This window comes from Mus pahari, chromosome 14 (genome assembly GCF_900095145.1).
Source record: "Mus pahari chromosome 14, PAHARI_EIJ_v1.1, whole genome shotgun sequence".
NCBI classification, from domain to species: Eukaryota; Metazoa; Chordata; class Mammalia; order Rodentia; family Muridae; genus Mus; species Mus pahari.
Genome location: NC_034603.1, coordinates 22,761,291 through 22,773,489, shown reverse-complemented (window position 1 = coordinate 22,773,489; position 12,199 = coordinate 22,761,291). Strand labels below are relative to the sequence as shown.

The 12,199-nt window shown below is 40.4% G+C and overlaps 1 protein-coding gene across 3 annotated transcripts in view; it reads left to right on the top strand.

The window, feature by feature from the left end:
* Cdc42se2 (CDC42 small effector 2) overlaps window positions 1-12,199 on the top strand; it is a 66,398-nt gene that overhangs the window by 21,384 nt on the left and 32,815 nt on the right. The window contains exon 2 of one of the 3 annotated variants that reach the window (XM_021211888.1): window positions 8,862-9,008. The exons of 1 other annotated variant lie outside the window; for it this stretch is intronic. The gene's annotated coding sequence lies outside the window, so the exon portion shown is untranslated. The remainder of the gene's footprint in view (window positions 1-8,861; window positions 9,009-12,199) is intronic. One more of the 3 variants, XM_029546160.1, reaches the window with a different exon arrangement.

Sequence of the window (12,199 nt, the reverse complement as noted above, 5' to 3'; positions counted from 1 at the left end):
CCCCCCCCCCCCCGTAGTGACAGTGTTTTGCGGTTTGTAGGTATATGGTCTCAAGACTGACCAATACTTCAACATTCCCCCCCCCCATGTTAACATATCCATTGATATTGCTGTTTATGCAGCCATTTCTAAGAGAGATTGTTTCACAGCAGACTTCCTTGTGTTATGACTCTTACAGTCTTTTCACCCCCTCTTCCATGGTGTTCCCTGAGTCATGGATACAGGAGTTATAATGAATATGATGGATAAGCATTCATTGGGGCTGAACTGCCCACAGTTTCTGTATTCTATCTGTTTGTGGTTTTCTGTAATGGTCTCTACTTCTTGTAGAGAGGTTTCTTTGATGAGGTGTGGTCACTACACTTACCCAAGTAAGCAGGCTCTTGCACGAGGAGGGATTGCAGGTCTATATTTTAAGAAGTCCTTTTAGGAACTGGGGAGATGGATGGCTCAGTACTGGTTCCTCTTCCAGAGGTCCTGGATTCAGTTCCAAGCACTGAAATGATGGCTCACAACCATCAATAACTGAAGTCCTGTGGGATCCAATGCCCTTGTTTGGTGTGCAGAGACATACATGGAAACAAAACTCCCATATCCAAGCATGTGCTTGTCATCTCCAGCATTGCACTGGCAATTTAGATTCACTATAGAGAATTCAAAGGAGAAGGGTGGTCAGAGTGCAGTAGCATGGTTTAAGGTTGTGCATGTGCAACTGTCCCGTGAGTAGTCTGGAAGGTGAAAGCTATTGAGTTTTAAAACATTTCTATACTTGGCAGAGGAAAAGGAACCTTTTATTTATATAGGGTGGCTTTTTTTGTTTTGTTTTGTTTTGTTAGTTTCTGAGACAGGGTCTTAACGGTGTAGACTAAACTGGCTTTAAACTGATTGTTCTGTTTCAGTCTGCTGGATGCTGGGCTTACAGATGGTTGTATCACCAAGCTGGCAAGGAAACTTTAAAACAACAGCAATTGCATCTTTATGTTAACAGAAATGTATTCAATTTAGAAAAACATGATCATGCAGTCTTAGAAATTGTCTTAGTTAGGGTTTCTATAGCTGTGAACAGACCATGGCCATGGCAATTCTTATAAAGGAATATATTTAACTGGGATTGGCTTACAGTTTCATAGGTTTAGTCCATTATCATCATCATGAAAAGCACACATGGTGCTGGAAGGAGCTAAGATTGTACACCTTGATCACAGGCAACAGAAGCGAACAGGCTTGAGCTTCTGAGACCTCAAAGTCACACACCTCCTCCAACAGAGCCATGCCTCCTAGTAATTGCCACTCCCTATGGACCTGTGGGGGGCCATTTTTATTCAAACTAGCACAGGAGTGTTAGTATTTTATTAGTCCATTAATTGTCATACATTATACATAAAATAATTCCACATTACATCTGTCTTCATTGTCTTGTTTTTTGAATGATGAAGTTTCAGGCATTTGCCACCAGGCCAGGTATAAGAGAACCTTTAATTCTTCATACTGACCTTACAAATTAAATTCATAATACGAAGTCTTAACGTATTAGACTGCTAAAATGGGGTGAAGGAATAAATACAAGTAATGTGTGTTTTAAACACAAGACACCTACTATAGCTTTCAGAGTCTATTCTATGAAACAAACACCGTTTACGATTTCAGAGAGGACAGTTGGTGGTGATAGAATTATTGAATAAGGAGGATCAGGCTTCAGGGTCATTCTCAAGGTACATCAGATGTGGGGGAGGGGGATCAGGAGTTCCTGGACCATGTGAGACTCTGTCTCAGCACACCCCAAAAAAGGGAATGGGTGATCTGGAAGAATAGCATTGAAGTAGTTTTGAATTAATATATTCAAGAAGATAGGTCCATAGTTATGTCCTAGAGGTGAGGAAGTTGAAACTGGCAGGTGGCTGTCAGAACTCTGAATCTGGGGCCACAGCTGCTGCTGGTGGTAGTGGCTTCTGAAGGCTTCTGCCTCGCACTGAGCACTCAGCTCAGCACAGGAAGCCTTCGAGCTCACGGTGCTGCTCATGCCCAGGAGCTGCTCACTCAGCCCTGCTTACATTCCAGATAAATTAATTACACGGGAAGATCTGGAAAAAGTAGGGGGTTGGTTTTGGTGGTGGTTTACTTTTTTGGAAAAAAAAAATGTCCGGCCCTGAAGTACAGGAAGGAACGTACCCTGGAAGCATGAGCATCCTTCTACTTTACAAGGCATGCATGCAGGGTATTCTGAAGGTGGTGAGATTCAAAACATTTCGACGTAGGTTTGATACATTCTGAAATGTTATCTAAATATGAACCATTAATTTTGTTGTTTATATAAAGTTTTTTTTTTCAGGCCTAATGTTTTCAGTTGCAAGTAAGCTAGTGTTTGTAAAAAACCTTTTATAGTGTGCTTCCTGTTTGTAGTGAATGGTGGAAGTATGCCTGGGGATGGAACTGTAAAACCTTTAAAGTATGTGCAACAGGCTAGATGTGGTGGCACATACCCTTTAATACCAGTACTCCCAGGCAGAGACAGGTGGATCTCTTGAGTGTGAGGCCCTTCTGGTCTACAGATCAGAAGAAATCCTGTCTCAAAAATAAGATCGTGCACGAGGAATAAACAAGTCTTACCCAGACTAGACTGGGAGGATGTTTGCTTTTATTATGTATTTGTTTTATGGATTTGTTTTATTTTATGTTTATGAGGGTTTTGCATCAGATTGTCTGGAACTAGAGTTAAGATAGGTGTGAACCACCATGTGGAGGTTGGAAGTTGAACTTGAGTCCTCAGAAAGAACAAGTGCTGTTAACTGCTGAGCCATCTATCCATCTCATGTCTTGTGTTGTTATCATTACTCAATTTTAAACATTTCTCTAACAGAGCTGTAATAGGGAACTAAAAACTCGTTTTAGTGTGTTCTTTTTATGCCCTCCCATGTTTCATGAAATGACAGATGACCATGTGATTTTGATATGCTGTGTGTCTACTGTGTGTGATGGTGTATACCTATCATCCCAGGCCAGGAAGATTGTGAACTCAAGACTAGCTTGGGCTACACAGTGACTTCAAGGCCAGCCTAGACTAGATAGGGAGAGCCTATTCCACAAAATCAAAATAATCCTGGAGTGGTGGTACATCCACCCTGTAATCCTAGCACCTGGGAGGTAGAGTTTGAAATTCAGGAGGAGATGGGGCCTCCTTCATTTACATTACATGGCAAGTTTGAGGTTAGCCTGGCCTGCTAGAGCTCCCTTCTCAACAAAACAAAGCAAAGCAAATCACCCCAGAGCAACACAAACAAAAGATACATATGCTAAATAACTTCCAGATTCTGGTTTAGAGTCTTAAAGTGTATGTTTGCCTGTTCATATGTGTATGTATATGTTTATGTATATGTCTGCCTGTCTTGGGGAGGAGGGGTTTTGAGTATGCCATAGCATGCATGTAAAGGTCAGAGGACAATTTACAAAAGATTCTCTTCTACCAAGTGGGTCCTGGGGGTATAACTCAGATTGTCAGGCTTGGTGGCAGTCACTTCTACTAGTGGCTGTAGATCTGGAATTAAATAGGTTGTAAAAAATAGTTAAGAGAGATCTTGGTTTGGCCTTGAAGAACAAAGCAGAAAGACAGGAGGCAAGAATGATACTCTTGTGTTTTGCTTGGGAAACAAGGTAGAAGAGAGTGTAGGATACAATAAGGTGGATAGAATTGAGGTAGGAGAGGGGTAAGGAAAAGTGGAGTTGAGTTAAGCTGAAGGCACAGGGCACACATCTTGTGTAATGTGTTGCCTGCCGTAGACTCTGCATTACCCTGAAGAACACATAGGCTGGAGAGCTTTGGGCTGGGAATGTGGGTTTGAGTATCACCAATATACATCATCAATATACATGTGCCCCATGAACCCCAAGGCTGAAGGAAACAAGTTAAGGAGCCTGTATGGACTGAAAGGACTCCTGTATTAATGTGTAAGCAAGTAAAAATTGGCCAGACTATTTAATTTGCAGAGTGAAAACTGCCCTCCCTGAGCGAGCACCACACAGCTTGTCGCAGTATCGAGACTTCCCATTATTCATATTTTCCTTTGGGTTAAAACACTTCCTTTCTAGGAGTTGCTGTTAAAATGTAGTTATTTCTGAAGGGATAAACTTTTAATCTGTTATGGTAGTGTTCATATTTTAGATCACTAACCTTTATTTTGGAATTCAGATAGAAATGTAAGAAAGATTAAGTTTGGAAAACATGATACTGTCCCAATGTGAGATTAAAGAGGAATCTTAGACTTGGAGCCTGGGTTGGAAACAGGTTGTGGTGAGTTGGTGGAGCACAGGGATCCTGTCACCAAAGAGGGACTGTGAGAGAGCTGGGTAGCCAGCATACTTTAACCCAGGACAGATATTTCCCATGCCAGCCTGTCTGGTGTGGCACCGATCCACAGAAGGAGGGGTGAAAGAATATTTGAAAAAGAAATATAGGGGGAAAATTGGAAAGCATTTCAGTTATAAACAAGGGTAGTCATGTAATTTATGATTGGGTAGAATTTTGATATAATTTGTTATTTGAACTGGACATCCTGAGATAGAGACAGGAATGACTATGAAAACAAGTATAAATTGAAACAATGATGGGCAGTCCTTATACAAGGTTATATCTATTTCATTTGTAGCATAATGAAATATTTCAAAATTCAGTTGTGTGTCAAGCATTGTACTGAATTAAGTGGCACTTCTGCTTGCTTCTGTCTCTCAAGTGCCTGTGCCACCATACCCAATTTATAAGTATGTATATTTATTAGATTATCTGGAGTAGTTTAATAGAAATCAAGTCCTGCTAATGTGAGTTTCTATCCATTTGGGAAAATAGAAACTAAGTAAAAATTTTCAGTAAGACCTAGGGCTCTCCCTTACAGTTTGACCAGTTCAAGCTTGTGACTTTTGAGTTACAGTGGATTGGTACTTAAAACTCGTAAGAGGGTGTAAGGATTAGAAGGAGTCATAGCTGGGTTTCTGCTATTAGTGGGATCTTTGTTAATTCTCCACTATCCTGACAGTAAATACTAAAGCAGGACATTACACTGATGCAGCAGTGACACAGAGCAGTGTTCCAGTGGTTTCTCCTCACCCTCCTGTCTCACTGGGTGATGGAGAACATGTTTAACTTTTCTGTGACTGCCTGAATGTGTTTGAAGATGTCAGCTCATTTAAAGATAATCCTTGTTTTATTCATGGCACTTTGATGGATACCTTGGAAAACAAAAGTGTCTGTGCGGAGAGTGCTATAATCTCAAACTCAACTAGAGAGGTATTGCAGCGTGTTCTGTCTCTTCACAGTGAACAACAGGCAGGTGGGAAAGGTGGCATCCAGTGCCATATAAAAGCACCACCACATGCCACGTCGTAAGGTATGTTTTCTGTGGCCTCATGGTTCCTCAGGGGTTCTAAGGAGAAACTAATACATGCCTGTAATGGGTTCATGAATTTTCTTTGTGTGAGTACATTAAAATGTAGTTTTAACTGACAGTGTAATGATTAAAAATACTTGATTCTTACAAAATATAATGAGGGAGTAAGGAACTATACTGACTAGAATTGAATATATATATATAAATAAAATCTCCATGAAGTGGTACCACACTGGAGCTACTGAAAATCTGAGGCTGGGAACAGACAGTGAGCCAGAACTTGCCTGGGTACCCAAGGCTGTGGTGTTACCCTAGCACCACAAAATACACTAATGAAAATCTCTGTCACCCCAAAAGTTTGTTTTCCATCTTTGTGATCTTCTTCCTCGCCTCCCTACACCTATTGCCAGGCAGTTGATACATCTGCTCTTTGTTACCAGAAATATATAAATGGATTTTATAGCATTCTCTTCCCCCCCCCCCCCGTTTGCGTGTGTGCGTGTGTGTGTGCACACGCAAGCATATGTGCTTGTTTCCTCAGTGCTGGAGAAGAGACCCTGGATTTTGTGCATGCTAGCCAAGTGCTCTGTCATGAGTCTGTAGTCAGTCTGGGTGGGTTTTGGATGAAACATAAATATTTTTGATTCATTCATCCATGTTGATGTATGTTTAGTAGTTAATTACTTTTGTTCATGGGATGTGTGTGTGTGTGTGTGTATGTGTGGTGTCTGTGATTCACATGTCAATATATAAAGGTCAAAGGAATGTTATCTTTCTTTGTCATCTATCTTAAAAAATCACACTTACTAATTTATTATATGTATATGTATATATATATGGGTTATGGTACATATGTGCACATGTGTGGAGATCAGAAAGCAGTTTGAAGGAATTGGTTCCCTTTCACTATGAGGATGCCTGAGATTGAACTTAGATGTGACAGCAAGTGGCCTTACCCAGTGAGCCATCTCACTGACCCCCCTCAGTTGTATATTTTGAGGCAGTTTCTCAGAGAACCTGGAGCTTGGCAGTTTGGCTATCCTGGCTGGCTGTCAAGTCCCCTGAATCCACCTGTTTGGCATCCTTATTCCTGGGGTTAGAGATGTGTGCCACTGCATCCAGCTCATGTGTGCTGGCCATCCATATCAGCTCTCCATGCTTGTATGGCAGCTCTTTACTTTACCTGTGAGCCATCTCCACAACCCTAGAGCAGTTCACTCATTAGTTCAACCAGGCATGCTCAACCTACTTTATTTTGTTGTCCTCTGCAAAGTTCATCATTGAGAACCAGGTAGCTAAGACACACACACTAAAAGACACACATAAAATCTCAGACTGTGCTAAGTCATTTTGCAATTCTGTATTGGATTGCATTCATAGTTATCCTAGGGCTTATGTGGCACATGGCTGCAAATGCTTGAATGAAGGTATATTCCTGTTTATCCATTCACCATTCACCAATCTATAGGCAATTGGGATCGTTTCCTGGGTTTTGCTGTTTAAAAAAAAAAAAAAGCAATCTAAATAAAGCCGAGTTAAAGATTGATTTTTCTGAATTAGCTAATACTCATAATCATAAAAGATCCAGAGTTTAGTCTAACTGAGAATTGAGTACTTTAAGACAAAAAGGGAAGTACAGTAGGATTCCATCTCTTTCTCTATCCCTTTTGGGTGTGGTCTGATCTGCTGGCAGCCTGTGCTTGGCTGAAGTTCAGTTGCTGTGGTTGGGCGAGGCTCAGCTGCTTGTTCTGCCAGTCAGTTAGGTTTTCTGCTCATTTACATAGTGAGTTAGGTGCGTTTCTTTAATTTTTTAAAATTGTATAAACTTTTATTTATATATAAAAAAAAAACCCTTAAAAATAAATAAAAAGGCCAGGCATGGTGGCCCACGCCTTTAATCCCAGCACTCAGGAGGCAGAGGCAGGCAGATTTCTGAGTTGGAGGCCAGCCTGGTCTACAGAGTGAGTTCTAGGACAGCCAGAGAAACCCTGTCTCAAAACCAAAAAAAAAAAAAACAACAAAAAACCACTCACCAAAATTAGCCAGACCCTAATGCTATGCAACCTAATGTGTTTTGTAGCATAGGAATATAGGAACTCAGCTCAGAGGGTTGATTTTTGTTTGTTTGTTTGTTGTTTTTTTGCTTATTCATTTTATCATGTTACAAATAAATTGCTGTAAATAGTTTTACAGATGTACACTTTTGCTTCGTTAGATAAATATGTAGGAATGCAATGGCTACTTTTTTATGACAGTGTGTTTGTGTATATATTTTTAAAGGAACTACAAAATTAAAAAAAAAAAAGATTGGCTATGCACTTCAAGCTTGTACCAGCAGCATTTGGAAGACAAAATTAGTTGTTTTTATTTTTGCTGTAGTTTTTGGTGCCAAGGTTAAACCTGGGGCCTTGTGCATGCAAGGCAAGCACCCCCCCCCCCTACTGAGTTATATCCCCAGCCTACCACAGTGTAAAGAGTTGAATATACAGACAATCTCAACAAAGCAGTTGATGTCTAAGGAGAAGTTGTTGTTTGTTTGAATGGCTAGAATTGGAAGAGAATGACTTCTAGGGGGTGAAGACATTGGATGGATAGTGATGACGTGAGTTATGGTGTCCCTGAGGTGAGTAAGAGTGAGGAAGCACTGGTTAGATCACCAGCTGAGCTGCATGCTAGATCTGAGGCCCATTGTTGTTTAGTGTATTATGTGTTTGTCTGGATGTTTGTGTATGAAGAAATTGGTTATCTTTAATATAGGCTTGGCCACATAGCCTTGGCTACTCATTTTCAGAATTAGAACTCAAATCTGCAGCTTTCTGACTCACAGTTCATGTTTTTATCTCATGTTATTTTATATTCCTAAGTCAGGAGAACACATTTGACTTTGACAATAATATAGTGTTCTCTCAGAGCTATTAAAAATACATATCAGACTTTGAAAGTTCAGGTGCTTATCAGGTCCAGACAGTAACTGTGAACTAAGTTACAGTGGAGAGAGTGACAGGAGATATCTGTGGATGGAGAGCCATAAAGCCCATGCTCATTGAGAGGTAGCTGTTAATTCAATCTGATTTCGCTCCATGTAGGAGCAGACCTTAGGTGGTTTGATTTCATTTTCCAAGACGGATTAGAAATCTGACTTTTTTTGTGACATCTTCAGATTTATCAATGTAAGAAGGTGTCCTTTCTTTAACATAGTGTGTATCCATGGAAGAGTTGTCACCTGGATTCTGTGCAGTGGGCCACCATTGGTCTGAGTTATACCTTGCATAGCATGGAAGCAACAATCAGTTTATATGATGAGAAAAGGGTGGTGACTGTGTAATAAGCACATTACAGGCATTAAGAAGTAGGTTGTTTGTTTAACCATGGTGCTTAATTGTGCTCTAGCATTTGGGTTCAGTTTTCATTTGTATCAGTTAATTACATAGAGGGGAGAATTGCTCCCTGCAGCTTTGCCTCCTAACTGCATGCTTTTGTTTTCAGATAGGGCCAGTGTTGAGTGAAACGCAGAAATCAAATGAGAAGTCTTCAAGGAACAACTTCTGCTAATGAGTCTGAAGAGTCTCTTGTGTGTGTCTTTCGGCATAGTCTCCATTCAGAGAGCTGAGTGAGTGTCCCCATTGATGAGTGGTAAGTCTGTCCACTGATGGCTAGATATGGAAATGATGTCCACAAAGCCAGTCTACTTCGTGTTCTGAGTACTCACCAGCAGTCAGTTCATTTTGTTGCTGTTCTCCTTTCTAATGTTACTGTGTGGTTTTAGAGTGTGGCTTTGATCTTCAGGGTAAGCAGAACCCTCCATGGCCTATGGTTTTCTCTTCTCTGTCGGTGACAGTTGTTTATCATCTCATAGCCATCTTCTAGTTAGTCACAATACATTCCACATTTTATCAGTATAATCACCCAGTGGTAGTTGTCTATTCTCTTAATTATTAAAAATCTACCGGAAGCTAGGTATGGTAGAGTGTGCCTTTAATTGTAGCACTTGTGAGGCAGAGGCAGCCTGGTCTATAGAGTGAGTTCCAGGATAGCTGGGACTACATAGACCCTTTCTCAAAAGGGAGGGGGGAAGGGAGGGAAAGGGGAAAGGGGAGAAAAGACCTGAAATTTTTGCTGCATAGAAGCATGTTTTTCCTCTCTGCCATGTGATCCACTACGTATAACAGAATGAAGATAGTTGAGGCACACTGTGAGATAAGAGACCCTTCCAGCACAGTCTAAGGTTAGAGAACACAGACCCCCTCTGGGAGGAAGGGTGTTTCCCAACATACAGTCAACATCTGCAGTGACAGGGAACTTGAGAGTTCTGGAGAATTTTTTGGCTATATATTTTAAATAAAATAGAAATACTGTTTCTCTAAAATAAAGGTGAACTTAAAGCTGGCAACTATATCAACCTTTTAAAAATAGAATGTACTAAGGGCAAAACCAATTATGAGAAAAAACACGAAAGTATTTTAAAGTTCTTTTGCAAATATCACTAATGAACATTTCATGTAGAGCTGGACAGCTGTAAGAATTGAAAAGTAGAGGGAAAGCAGTTGTTTAACATGAATCCAACCGTGTTAACACCACCAGAGTCATTGGTTCCGCTTTGATTGCAGTGGATAAGATGCCAGTAATTGTGTGTGTTTAGATCTGGGCCTCGCTGAGCCTTTTCTCTGACCTGAAGCACGTGTGTAGTTGGATCCTCCGGGGAGAGCGTCCCCACTCTGCTTTCCTGCCTTCTCATACTTATCGCTGGGGAACAGACTATAGTAGGCTCCCAGGAATGTTCCCAGCCTAAATTCCTGTCTTTAAAATCATTGGTATTCTAAGGTTCTTCATGCTACAAAAATCCCAGTGCCCTACCAACACTGAAACTACTGCTTAATAAAAATCTGGTCTTGGTTTTTATTTTGCCATTGAGTATTTATCTGTTTACATTCAGTTGAAAATAACTAGTCTTCATAAATTTACATTCATGTTTCTTATAAGATAAAATCAGTCATAAATTGCCTCTCAGGAGTCAGCCAGCAGTTGTTAAAAGAATTTTATGGAAAGAGGCACAGGGTATGAGGTCCTAATGAAAATGGAGGCGACTAAACCATCTATAAAATTTCCTCCCAGCAGCTGTCAGGGCCCTTAGTACAATAGCAGAGTGAGCGGATCCTTTCAGTTTCCCCGTCTGTGAAATTATTCTTGGTTGTTAGAGAGCACTAAGTCTTTTCTCCAATCCTCGTTTCTCAAGACACATCCAAGCGTGAGAGCAACTGTCGCTCGTGGCCACATCACTGACTTTACACTCATTTGAGAAATAACCTGCTAGGTTAAGGTTCATTGCTGAGCAGTGATCTCCGTCATGACTTCTTACACTGTTCATAAGGCTGAGCGTCTGCCTTTGTCTTGGTGTTTAAGTTGGCAGAAAGGGATGTGATTGGTGGTGTGCCTTGGGAAGGGAAGGGTGGAGTGTAATCCTCACTGTGAGTTTTGAGAAGAGATAATGAAATCCTTTATGTCCTTTTCCATAGACCAGCATTTCAAAGACTCCATTTTCATAAGAATTGGTTGTGCAGCTGCAGCCCTGGCAACAGGGCCCAGGCCCCGGGAGAAGAATTGGGGCAAATTTCCAAATACAGGCCTCAGTGGTCTCCTGTGGGGCTGTGCTAATGAAACAGATGAGGGCATAAAACATTCACAGAAGGAAGCCTAGTGCTTTGTGTTGTATAGATGTTGAAATCTTCCACATATATTTTACTATTTAAAAGCTACCAAAGCTATCATAAGCTATTTATTCAAGAGTAGCTATATTATAGTCTGAGTATTAAAAAAAAATCTATCCTTTCAAGTTAATATTTATTTCTGTGAATTATATCTAAAATATAATTGTTGCTGCTCATCTTTGGTGAAGTCTAAATGTTTTCAAAACATGGTGCCAGATTTATCAGATATTTTAAAGTTAAGATTTGCTGCTGAAGAGACTGCTTAATAGTTAAGAGCACTGGCTGTCTTCGAGAGGATCTTGGTGCAGGTTCCAGCACCCACATGGCAGCACACAACATTCTGTAATTCAAGTTCCAAGGGATCTGATGCCTTCTTCCGGTTTTTGTGGGTACCAGGCACACAGTGCACAGACATACATTCAGGTAAAACATTCAGATGCATAAAATAAAAATAAGTATCTTTAAAAAGAGCAAGCAGCATTTTAGGTTTATTTTTAATAATGTTAGGTTTTAAATAGCCAGATTATTTTCATATAAATTTCCTGTTATTGTTGCAGTTCTAGAATGCTTTTAGGGAATACAATTTGTTAAACATATTTTTTTTAACACTGACATAGCTGTAAAAACTGTCATTAAGCCATAATTTGGTAACTTCTTGGCTACTTGACATTAGGTTGTACCAGGGGTTTTGTTTTTTATCCTGTTTTAAGAAGTATTTCAGTGAAGAATTTTTATGCACATGGGTTTTTGTCTTTCTCTTGAGTTCTTTATAGATTACTAATTGTGAAAATTCAGGTTGCTTTCATAAAAGCACTGAAATCCACATATACGTGTTTGCCAGTGCCTTAGTTACTTTTCTATTTCTATGCTGAGACACCACCTTCAAAGCAACTTATAGGAGAGTTTGTTTGGGGCATATGGCTTCAGAAGATTAGAGTTTAAGGCAGGGTTGTGGATGGAAAGGAACTGGTGGCTGGAGCAGCAGCTGACACACAACAGGAGGCAGAGAGCAAACTGGGAGTGGCACTAGTCTTTTAAAACCTCAAAGCCTGCCCCCATTGACACACCTCCTTGAATAAGGTCACACCTCTTAATTCTTTTCAAACAGTTCCATCATCA